At 42.0% G+C, this 12,480-nt stretch overlaps 1 protein-coding gene across 1 annotated transcript in view; it reads left to right on the top strand.

The window, feature by feature from the left end:
* LOC126236433 (lysosomal acid glucosylceramidase-like) overlaps positions 1-12,480 on the top strand; it is a 144,354-nt gene that overhangs the window by 92,811 nt on the left and 39,063 nt on the right. The gene's annotated exons all lie outside the window — the stretch shown is intronic.

Below are 12,480 nucleotides of genomic sequence, written 5' to 3'. Positions count from 1 at the left end.
TCGTGCTGGCGAAACGTCAGAAAAATCATTAGATGAACGTCGGCGAAGAACCCGAGACAAAAGCCAATAGGCAGTTTGTCAATTATGATGATGATGACGACGATGGTGATGAGGATGTGGTGGTGTGGGTGCACGACAACAAGGCCTTTAGCGCCCGTACTAGAATTATATGAAACAAGTGATGATAAAAGTGACGGAATAATAAAACTTTAAGTACACAAGCACACAAGGAACAGCAGTCAGTGCCTTTCTTTATCTTTGCTCTGAAGGGGCGGCCACCTCAAATGACTGTCGGCTGCAGACCTGCACACTTTGAGTGTTGTACTACACAGTGTGGGACCACAGACTGCAAACACCAAAGGTTCAGGGTAGTTCTTTGCAACCAGGTTTATGTGCTTATATGCAATGCAACGAAAATTTTGTCTGAAGAGGAAAATGAGGAAGTAAAAAGTCTTTGAATCTGTGCTTGAGAAGGCTGTACGAACAACTAGCTATCCCACTCGCTCAATGAAGAGAGTAATTCATAGTTACAAGTACTTCCCAAGGCTTCACTACTTCGTAAAAATACAGAACAAGGAAAAGAATATCTTATCTTTAGGTAGTATAGACGAACTGGTTCTCAGGGGCTGATAGTATGGGTTCCATGTCAGACAAGCTCTTCATTATTCATTTTCAGTAAAGCTGTCAGTGACAGTGTCCGCTATGCTACATTTTTACTAGTTTTTTGTTTTATGAAATTTGCTTCCATCGGCCTTTGTTTGGATTTGTTTTGCTTTACGCGACTATTTCTTTTCCCGTATGTTAGCGAGGATCTACTGTCTTTGAACGTCTATATTTGTCGAATTATTGGTCATAATGGCATAACCTGTTAGTAAGATCGTTTGCTGACTCACTGAAATGAAATGATCGTATGGAATTGTTGGCCTGGAGGCCCCTTGCGGGGAAGTTCGGCCGCCGTATCGCAAGTCCTTTTTAGTTGACGCCACTTCGGCGACTTGCACGTCAATGATGATGAAATGATGATGATGAACACACAACACCCAGTGATCACGAGGTAGAGAAAATCTCTGACCCCGCCGGAATCGAACCCGGGACCCCGTGCGCAGGAAGCGAGAACGCTACCGCAAGACCACGAGCTGCGGACGCTGACTCACTACCTTTAGCTTACAGGTGAAATGAAATGTCATGGGGCGAGAGCCTCCCAGAGGGTAGATCTGATTGGCTGGTGCAAGTCTTTTGAGGTGACGCCACTTCGACGACTGGCTCTTCGATGAGGATGAAATGATGATGATGAAGACGACACAAAGACCCAGTCCCTGAGCGAAGAAAATCTCCAACCCAGTCGGGAATCGAACACGCCCCCCCCCCCCCCCCCAGCATGACAAGCCGGATCGCTGTCTGCTCACTTAGGGTCGCGGACAGCATACAGGTCATGCGAGATATGTGTTTGAGCATAAGCTTTAGAACTGCAGATCCCCTACTGTCCGGTGGTTGTTTACAACTGAGCCCCCATCTCTAGCGTAGGCCACTCCCCTACCGCGCCAACTGCACAGATTGAGGCCAAGTTGCTTTGTGCGCACCACTCTACCAGCAAACTTAGGAAATCGCCAACCACGCGAATTTATAATTGATTTGGACGCTTACAAGTCTACGAACGAGTTCATGCTATCATCCTCGTCCAATTAGAGCTTGCGGTATGTGTCTAACAATACGGTGTCTATGTGAAGTTAAACCGTAACGTTTCTTCTTCCGCATGAAAAAGTGCTCCTCTTTACTCTATACCAATGTTCGGCATCTCTTGGACCTGTGTCCAATTGATAGAACAATGACATCGCGACGTTTGATCCACGCTGAAAAAAAATTGCGCCCTGTAGGTAGATAAATGAATGCAATGCTCCTGAAGTTGCCTAGCAGAGATTTCTAGTGGAACGTAGGCTCTACTATCTTTCTTTTAGCTTTCAGTGAACACAGAACAGGAGACAGATAAAACAGACGACCCAGCACTTTCTTCCACATAGAATACTTTGTGTTTTTGAGTTGTCGAGAGTACGAAGCTAGGTCACATATGGCATAATGTCTATTACAAATTTTCGTTATTGTTAATGTTATACCGATTATGTATTACAGTTAGCAAAAATATCACCTAATAACAACTAATGCCCTACAAAGAAACCTGTTGGAGGAACATCCGCAAGTGAGCATTATATCAGATATTGAAAATACCGCTACAGTTGTAAAGTTCTTTTGTTATGCATGCTCCGCCCTCGTAGGCAGCTCACACGCCCACCACGGCGCCCGGGGGTCACAGCACAACGTGTAATCGTCCTGGTACCCTTTGTATATCTATCCACCCAGGCGGTCGTCCGTGCTACTGTCTGGTGTCACTTTAGCATTGGCATAGGTTTCGCAGCACATAGCCCGACCGGCCGTTTTGGAACAATTTTAAAATTTTTATGAATTTTTTTTGTTTTTATGTGTATTGCTGCGCGTAAAAATTATCTCCCGTCTCTTGCTATTTCAGTACAACACTGAAGGCGTATAAGAGCCCGAAACCGGTCGTGTGATAATAAAATAACTTTGCAACTGTAGCGGTATTTTCAACAAACAAAAAAAGTTCAAATGTGTGTGAAATCTTATGGGACTTAACTGCTAAGGTCATCAGTCCCTAAGCTGACACACTACTTAACCTTAATTATCCTAAGGACAAACACACACACCCATGCCCGAGGGAGGACTCGAATCTCCGTCGGGACCAGCCGCACAGTCTGTGACTGCAGCGCCTCAGACCGCTCGGCTAATCCCAGGCGGCGTATTTTCAACATCTGAGATAATGCACTCTTAGTATTTTGCATGTAGAGACATGGCGGCGTATAGAGGAACGCCCTGTGGTGGGACGAGTTCAGTTTGTCGTCAGTTGTTAGTTGCTAGTGAGCACCCAGCTTTACATATATCTCAAATGCGTGAGTCGTTCGGAGCCGAACGGCGGACATTTTTCATGTGAAAAGTTCAGTTTTTATTTAAACAGTGATTTTAAATGCAGTAAAAACCGAGTTCTAGTAACTTCCACCACTATCAGCGTCATAATCATCGGGAAATAAACAGTTTTTCGTTTGTTACTCTCTAGGGTATTTTGGTCCACCGATCTTTCCTTTGGCCATCTGTCTTCCTGCTTCCTTTTTGGATTATATTTCAGCTGTGACTGTATATAACTTTTGCAAGGTGTCGCTTGCGCTATTTTTAAAATGCAGTTTGGTTGTGTTACATAGACCTAGTAGTTTATGTAGCTTTGTACTCACATGATAATCTGACAAGCAGTAATATCAAACCCCAGACACACAAAGGGACAATCATCATCAGAGCAGGCCGGAGAAGTGGGACGGCTGTGGTCAGCTGGACACTGACCAGCAGGGGTGAGCCAACGCCGCGTTGGACGAGGCCTTTCGGCTCAGGCATGACGCCATGCACTTTAGGATACGCTGTCAGTGGTAACTCACACTGAGGCGAAGTTGGTGAACTAACACTGCTTTGGCGAATGATAAATAAGCACGAAAGTTCGCCACGATGATTCATCTGATATGAAGTAAGTTCCTGAGAATAAAATTATTTCCTATTAAGACTAGCCGCAAGCATTTATTTTTCAAATATATTGCATCAGACGTAAAACAGACAGCGTCATTATACAGAGCTTTCACCCGAGTGGATAGCTGAGCGCATTAACGGACTTCTGGGCCGCTGGAAAGCCCCGGATCGAATCTGCCTCGCGGATTAACGACAACGGCCGATGTGTGGTTTTTAGGCGGTGTTCCACATCCAATTACGTGAATACCAAGCTAGTACCCATTTCCCGCCTCAGATACACACAACGCAAACATTCCGACACAGTGGGAGCAGTGGCGTCGGGAAGGATACCGGCTGCCACTGACACTGTCAAAACCCGTATAACAATGCCGACCCAAACAGGAATGGAAAAAGATGAGGAAGAAGAACAAGACGATTGTACTGAAGTTTTATGTGCACTCATTTCATTTCGCCACCGCAACATTTATGTAACATTGACGGAGTAAACAAATATACAAAATTTACAACCTCTGCTTTTAAGTAATATTCTGAAAACTAAACAACCAATGTCCACCAACTGCAACACTATGGCAATACATGAGATTTAGTTGCATATTTAAATGTACCGTAGATAAATGACAAAATAGAGATCAGTGGTTTAGTAAAAATATGCTAAATATTATGTGTAATACCGTTCATTTTTACAAAATAGTTTTGATGTGGACTATTTGCACTGCAATTCAACTCACACTCATGAGCCAAAACGTTACGATCACTACCTGAATAGTGAGTTGTTCCACCTTTAGAACCCAATACAGCAGCGATTTGAGTGGCATGAATTCGAAAATAGCTGCTAGATTTTTGGAGGCAGCTGGCACCATATTTCTAAATAAAGGTCACACAGTTCCCGTAAACTGCCGGTGACGGTTGGTTTGTGGATGTAGGGCTGACGCCCAATACTGTCCCCGATATCTTCAGTCAGGTTCATATCAGGCGACTGTGGTGACCAAGACATCAACGTGGGTTCACCATCGTGCTCCTCAAACCACTGAAGCAAGATCCTGACCTTGTGACACGAACGAACTTCTTGTAGGGGACAAAAAAATCAAGCAACTAAAATTATGCCCATTTTTTTTCAGTTTCTCTGTTTGAAATATATCCTTCCGAAACAGTTTTCAGTTTTTTATCATTACCTGTTCTTTACTATTTCTGCACCTAGTCATTCTGCATTTTTCAGCAGTTGTTAAGCAAAATGTTGCTACTCGTCCACACCATGTATTCCCATAGTCCTACTGGCGAGTGTCATAGGGTTCTATCAAAAATGCATTGACCGCAGCACAGTCAAGATGTGATGTTTAAAACTTTCCCGGCGTACAGTCAAGATGACTGGCATTGACATGGATAGGTGCGGCAGGGAATTAGAATGTTTACAGGCTACATCTGTTTTTACGAGTTACAGTTTGTTTATGGGAACTGTTATTATAGACAAAATTTTGTTGTACGCTGCATGCATTTCCAAACAATGTGGATGACGGTCCTTTGATAATAAGAAATATATGCATCTCTGTCACTGCTTTGACTTTTACCATTGCCGGCCGCGGTGGTCTAGCGGTTCTGGCGCTGCAGTCCGGAACCGCGGTACCGCTACGGTCGCAGGTTCGAATCCTGCCTCGGGCATGGGTGTGTGTGATGTCCTTAGGTTAGTTAGGTTTAAGTAGTTCTAAGTTCTAGGGGACTTATGACCTAAGATGTTGAGTCCCATAGTGCTCAGAGCCATTTTTTGAACTTTTACCACAAATCGAACTTCCAGTGCCATACGCGAGACCATCGATAACAACTTAAAAATAAATTTACTTACCGTACAATGCTAGGAACGAAATTGTCCCTCTTGATTGCAGATATCCACTTCGTATGCGTATCTTCATCGGTTGGGTGTATGAAAATGTGAACTCGTCTTAATTACTCGAACATACGGGTAAACGACACCTGTTCAATAGTCTAAACAGTAATACTCAATTGCTGAGGATAGTTTAAGCCTGTGCAGTACTGTGAATTACAGAATAAAAAAATGATTTAGCATACGATTTACGTATAACCAATAAAGTCCTGAATGAGATTTTCACTCTGCAGCGGACTGTGCGTTGATATGAAACTTCCTGGAAGATTAAAACTGTGTGCCGGACCGAGACTCGAACTCGGGAACTTTGCCTTTCGCGGGCAAGTGCTCTACCCACTTTTTTCTTTATAAAAAGATTTATTAAAAAAAACAATGTTACACATTCCAAATACATACTAAGTTATACATACATGAAGTTATTTAAATAAAACGGTTTGATCATTTCAATTACGCTGACGTTAAGGAAAGACAACAGAAGATTGTGTTACTGACTAAATTACCAGAAAGAATTAAGTTAAACATCAAGAAAATTTTTTTAAAGACATTCAAACTTCAACCTGAAGAAGTAAAATCTGCAGTTTGAATTGCATGAGCGCCAATCTTTACAGAAGCATAATTAATTCTTTATAATGGATATCAGCAAGTTGGTGGGATAATTGTAAATATAAAACAATTTAATAATCCTATTAGACAGTTTCTGAAATACTTGAGAATGGCGGAAAGGAGATATATAATAAAGTTGACTAGCCTTCCAACTACACTTTCTGGACATTAATTGAATCTTAAGTATCTGAAGTGATCAGATCTATATAATCAGTCTTTCACTGCGAAACTGACTTACACATCACAGTGCAAGAATGAACAGGGCAATGTACCAGCCATTGAATATTACATCTATCAGATAGAATCTTATGGTTTTAGCCAATCGATAAGGACATTTCTATAAAAACTGTCTATTTCCAAATTTCTAGTATAAGCCAATAATGCACCTTTAATGTTTTGTGTTTTGACACTATTAGACACACACTCTCAATGTCAATAAGTTCTGTACATTAGCTTATAAATTTCAAAAACTACACTCTGAAATAGAAAAAGCACACATCATAAATATACTGTAAAATCTTAAATAGTATCCTTAAGGCAACTACAATACATCACTGTCAACACAGTCTTCTTTTTTATATTAACCAATGCCCATTCTTTCAAATACAATTTTTAACATGTTACCGAACTTTTTCTTGTGATTCGAATACCTTCTAATTTTGTGGAACTCACACAGCATGTGTACCTTGAACTCTATGATGCTATCGGATCCTAATTTGTTAAGGACGTAGTTAACAAAATTTCCCAGCAACCAGTACACAGCGTTATTTTTTGCTTCTGGGAAATAGCGTGCTTCAGGCCTGTGTAGCAATGACAGCGATATAAACTCAGGGGATGTTCTTGTAATCAGAGCTATTTGCTCCCGGATCCACTTCCATCTATTCATGTGCCCACTGCAAGTATATCTGTGAATTAGTGTGTCAACTAGATGGCATTGTTGACATAAATTCGTTTCACAGAGTCCAATTGCGTTCAGTCTTTCATTGGTGCTAACTATGTTGTTAACTGTCTTGTACCATGACGTTTTTATATTAGACGTGAGCACATTAGAACTAATGTTTTTCCAAATCTCAGTCCACTCAATGTTTGGAAACTGTCGTTCTATTTTGTTCCTTCCTTCGCTTTTCTTTCGTTCCCGCATTATGGCTGTCGATGTTAAGTGTCAGTACTGCCTGAGTTCGACACTGACATAACTAAACTCAACATAGAAAATCCTCACGTGCTGTAAGCGACTGTTGATATTCTGCACGTCAATCGGGGGAAGAAGGCTTGGAGGTTTAATGATCTCGAAAAGTTGGCTGGTTATGCTTTCTCGCGAGTCTCTTATTAAATTAACTTGCCTTTTGATAAAAAGAGCAGAAGCTTTATCCGTTATATCAGTTAATCCTAGTCCACCATTTTTAGGATCTAAATTGGCTACTTTAGCAGGTACTCTGAACACTTCACCTCTCCACAAAAAGTTGGTGATTTTGGACATTATTCTCCTCGCTATCATTCTCGGTATTGGAAACAGCTGGGCAGTATAATAAGCCTTAGCAAGGATGCATGAGTTGATATACTGTGGTCTTTGAACTTGGTTCATATATCGAGTTAAATTCTCTACAATGGCTCCTTGCGCTTTATCTGCTGCAACTTTCCAATTTAAAGCCGTCATTTTCATGGGGCGTGCTGTCAGGGTGATCCCAAGTATTTTATGTTGTCGGACTAATTTTGCCCACTCGACGTTGATATTATCAAAACCTCTGAGATTTAACATCTTACTTTTTTTTTCGTTTGCATTGGCTCCAGATGCTCTACAGTACGAATCAATCACTGTTGCTAGCGTGGTTACCTCGTCATTATTCCTTATAATGACCCCTATATCGTCAGCATAGGCTCTTATAACTGTTTTATTTCCTGATAATGTTAAGCCTTTTAATCTAGCATGGACATGTCGGAGGAAAGGTTCCAGCGAAATGGCGAAGAGCGATATGGACAGAGGACTTCCTTGAGGAACACCTCGTCGTATTTGCATCGGCCTGGATTGTTGACAATTCACCGCTATTTTAGCATTTATTCCAGTTGCTATGTTCTTAATCAACTGTATGACCCCATCGTTGAAACCTATTTTCTTCAATGTCTGTAGAAGATATTCATGATTTACTACATCGAACGCTTTATAAAAATCTAAAAACAAAAAAAGCACACTTTATGTTTGTTACAGAAGTTATTGCAATGATATCCCTGAATTCCGCTAGATTTTGAAAAATGGTTTTGCCTTGCGCACAGTTCTGATGTTGACTAATAATTTTATCTGTAAGGCATGAAATTCTCTTGTTTATTATTCTAGCTATTAATTTATAATCAGAATTCAACAGTGAAACTGGACGAAAATTATTTAAATCTTTGTTTCCATTATTTTTTGGCACCAGAACAATTTTACTCTCATTTACAATGTCCGTGATTTTCGCACCTACTATTGGCCAGTAACGGATGTAAAACTCTGCTGGCAGACCATCCGGTCCTGGGGATTTTTTTGATGGTGAGGCGCACAGAGTCTCATACATGTCTTCTTCACTGACAACCTCGAGAAAATTTTCGTGGTCATCTTCTGTCAACTGTGGGGCTAGGATGTCAAGGAATTCTTCTAAGGAAGCATCACTACTTTGATGTACACAATATAGCTCGCAATAATAGCGATAAATCTCGTCTATGATATCCTGCTGGGTTCTGTGAATCGTACCGTGTTTTGTTCGAATTTCATCAATAAAAGTCCTTCTCCTGTTTTTCGTATGCTTCACTAAATGATATAGGGAAGTAGTTTCATCTTCTGACGCCGAATTTGCCTTCGATTTGGTTTTCAACCCTTCCATTTCACTGCTCTTGATATTAAGTAACTTTGCTTTGACTTTTTTGATGCCTGCTATCCGAAGTGAGGAACCTGCTGAGACATGATCATGTAGATCTCTCAAAACGGAATAGTAATACTCTATAGTGCATTTCATTTCCCTTGCGCTCTGGGCACTGTATTGAATAACTTTCCTCAACTTTGGCTTTGCCATTTTAACCCACCAGTCAATAGCAGAGGCATATCTACTACGGGCTCGCGGGCATATTTCCCATGTTTCTTTCATCAGATCTTCTGAATCATTATTTACTAACAAGAAAGTGTTCAAATTCCACTGATTCTTGAATCGGCGAATCGGCTGTCTTGTTAGATTTATGCAAGCTACATCTACTTTAGTCACGGAAGTTTCAAGATTTTTAGAAGTGTATAGCATGTCAATCCTGCTACGTGATGTTGCCGTGACATAAGTGAACTCAACAGTGGAGGGATATTTTATTTCCCATATATCCTTTAATTCTAAACCAGTAACTAGTTGTTTTAGTTCACTTGAGAAATTAAAATTAGGTAACTGATCTTTTTGATTTAAAACACAATTAAAATCACCTCCAAGTAATAACTGTCTTGGCGATTTCCTTAACAAGTATATCAGGTCATCTTTGAAGAAACGTGCCCTGTCAGCTCGATGAGAACTTCCTGAAGGGGCTTACAAGTTGATGATAGTCACATCATAGATATTTAGTCCTATTCCCCTTCCGGATTCCAGTCGTTCCACCTCACTTACTGTAATCCCTTCCCTCACCAAAATAGCTGTTCCAACACTTGTTTCGGGAGACACATTTATGTAACTGACAAAACCGGGAATTACCAAATCCGAAATTAGAAGTTCTTGTAACAGGGCAATATCAGTCGCGGATTCGTACAAAAATTCCTTAAAGGCCGATAATTTCAAACCAGTCGTGATTTTATTTATGTTTATAGTGGTGACAGAATTAGAGTGCGTCATTGTGCTGTATGCAGTTGTTTTGATGAACTAATTTAGTTTCCTGTGGTTCAGGGTTCAGTTAAGCTGTAACAGTTTTCTCGGAAGGCTGAACATGGAATAACACTTAAATCAGTTTATTAGTTACTGTCCCGTTTTGCCCGCATCTCGTGGTCGTGCGGTAGCGTTCTAGCTTCCCACGCCCGGGTTCCCGGGTTCGATTCCCGGCGGGGTCAGGGATTTTCTCTGCCTCGTGATGGCTGGATGTTGTGTGATGTCCTTAGGTTAGTTAGGTTTAAGTAGTTTTAAGTTCTAGGGGACTGATGACCATAGATGTTAAGTCCCATAGTGCTCAGAGCCATTTGAACCATTTGTCCCGTTTTTTTCTACTTCTGATGTTTTCTCTTGTACCGCAAGCAGACTGATTTCCTGATTGTCCTCCAGTGATTCGTGTACGACCGTTTCGGACTGAACATTCTTTGGGCTCGGATCGCCCCTACCGGATTTTCCCTTCCCTTGGTTACGAGCTACATTCTCATTTGGTTGCGTCGGTATTTTACTTAGCGGCTTATCTGGAGCAGCAGCAGGCGCTTTCGCAATTTCGGTTGCCGGCGCCTGCCCTGAGGTGTTGACCGTGATTTCAGTTTGGCCACCACTTCCTCATTCTTTATTAATTTCACTCACTTCCTGATCGAGGGAAACAAATGGAGACTGCAGTTTTGCAACCTCTCCCTGAATTTATTTATTAACAAATAGATTCTGATCTTTGCAATCGGCTACTGCACCTGTTGTTTCTTGCAAATTAATGCTGCTTACGCCCCCTTCATTTTCTGGTACCGTATGTGTATTATTTTTCTGTTCATTTGTTTCCATTCGCATTTTGCCTTCAGGTTCCTCTGCCTCCTCATCGCACTGTTTTTGCTTGCGAAGTGAGGGAGTGGGACAAGACAGCTCGTCCTCTGAACAACTATCAGTTATCTCTAGAGGTCGTTTTTTCGGTTACGTTTCAGTTTCACGAATAGTGGCAACAGGGTTTCCTTTTGTTGTTAAGGGGGGAAATTGACTGTTATCGTGAAGGGAGACATCAGCTTGGTCCGCTGCGTTAACATCCTCAACCAGTTGTTCCGGCTATTCTTTGGTGACAGATCATTTAAGGTAAGCTTCTGACGCTGTATCAAATTACTTTTAAGAACAACAGTTCGCCGTGGACATTCCTGTCTGAAGTGGCCGGTTTCGTTACATATATGACATGTAGCTTCCTGACCTGTATAAACAATTTGTGCCTTATACCCACAAACAGTTATGTGAGACGGAATATTCGTCTTAACGTCCATCTCTACACAACAGACCCCGTTGAAACACTGCAGTTTAAAGCGAGGCGACCATCTTTCATTTGCAATTGATTTAACGTCTCTGTAGTTTGAAAGAGCTTCCTTAATCTTATCATTTTCAATTTCAGTGGGAAGATTCAAGACACGAACGGTTTTGTAATGAATGTCCGCTCTATAGATGGAAACCGTACTTTTATAACCATTTCTATGAACAAAATCTACTTCATAGCCCCACTTTCGTAATACTTTATCATCAGTCGAAGCACTGATTAACTTGACAAAAACACAGTATTTTTCCTGATCCAGTTGCCAAGTATGGACGGTTTCAGAATTTAGACCAGTTACCTGTGTAATCCAGTCATCTATTTCCAGGAATGTCGGCTGAACAGGACGGGATTCCTTGTCAAAAGCAAATACCAGAGTATTCTTCCTGAGGTTTGTAGCCATGGTTAATCCAGCGAAGCAATTTCGGTTAAACAACCGAAATTCCAAGTAGCAGCATCAAGACCAGAAAGAGCGATCAGATCACAAGGAATAGGAACGAACACGGAGATTAACGGACGGACGGCACTCGGCGAAGCACAAGTACAGCGATGTAAACACTGAAGTGCAGCGCAACAGTTAACAGAGGCCACTCGCGAGCGCGGCTGAAACGGAACTGTACTCAGCTACCCAAGCACGACTCACGCCCCAGGTAGAGGCACGGGTAGAGAGCGCTTGCCCGTGAAAGGCAAAGGTCGCGAGTTCGAGTCTCGGTCCGTCACACAGTTTTAATCTGCCAGGAAGTTTAATAAACAGTCCTATTTAACTGCATCTCCCCGTACTGCGCATGCTGTTCGTCCAAAGCACGTGGTGTCACTCTCTGCTTTCGAGACAGCTGCATGGCCTTGTTCTCGAAGTGGGGTTGGCTGAGCGCCTGGCCGGCCGCTGTGGCCGAGCGGCTCTAGGCGCTTAAGTCTGGAACGGTGCGACCGCTACGGTCGCAGATTCGAGTCCTGCCTCGGGCATGGATGTGTGTGATGTCCTTAGGTTAGTTAGGTTTAAGTTAGGTTTAAATTCTAGGGGAATGTGACCTCAAATGTTAAGTCCCATAGTGCTCACAGCCATTTCAACCATTTTGCTGAGCGCCTGACTTGGTGCTCCTCTCGAGAACGCATCAGCGAACTAAGTACGACTGCTCTGGACACGACAGAAGATGTCCTTCCGAGTGAGCCAGGTTTATGACGAGAATTGCACGACCTGATCAGAGAGTCAATGAAAAGGCTGACAGATTATTCCTGGGAGA

Source organism: Schistocerca nitens, chromosome 2, assembly GCF_023898315.1.
Source record: "Schistocerca nitens isolate TAMUIC-IGC-003100 chromosome 2, iqSchNite1.1, whole genome shotgun sequence".
NCBI classification, from domain to species: domain Eukaryota; kingdom Metazoa; phylum Arthropoda; class Insecta; order Orthoptera; family Acrididae; genus Schistocerca; species Schistocerca nitens.
Note: the sequence above shows the minus strand (reverse complement) of the source record. Positions and strands in the feature narration are given on the sequence as shown.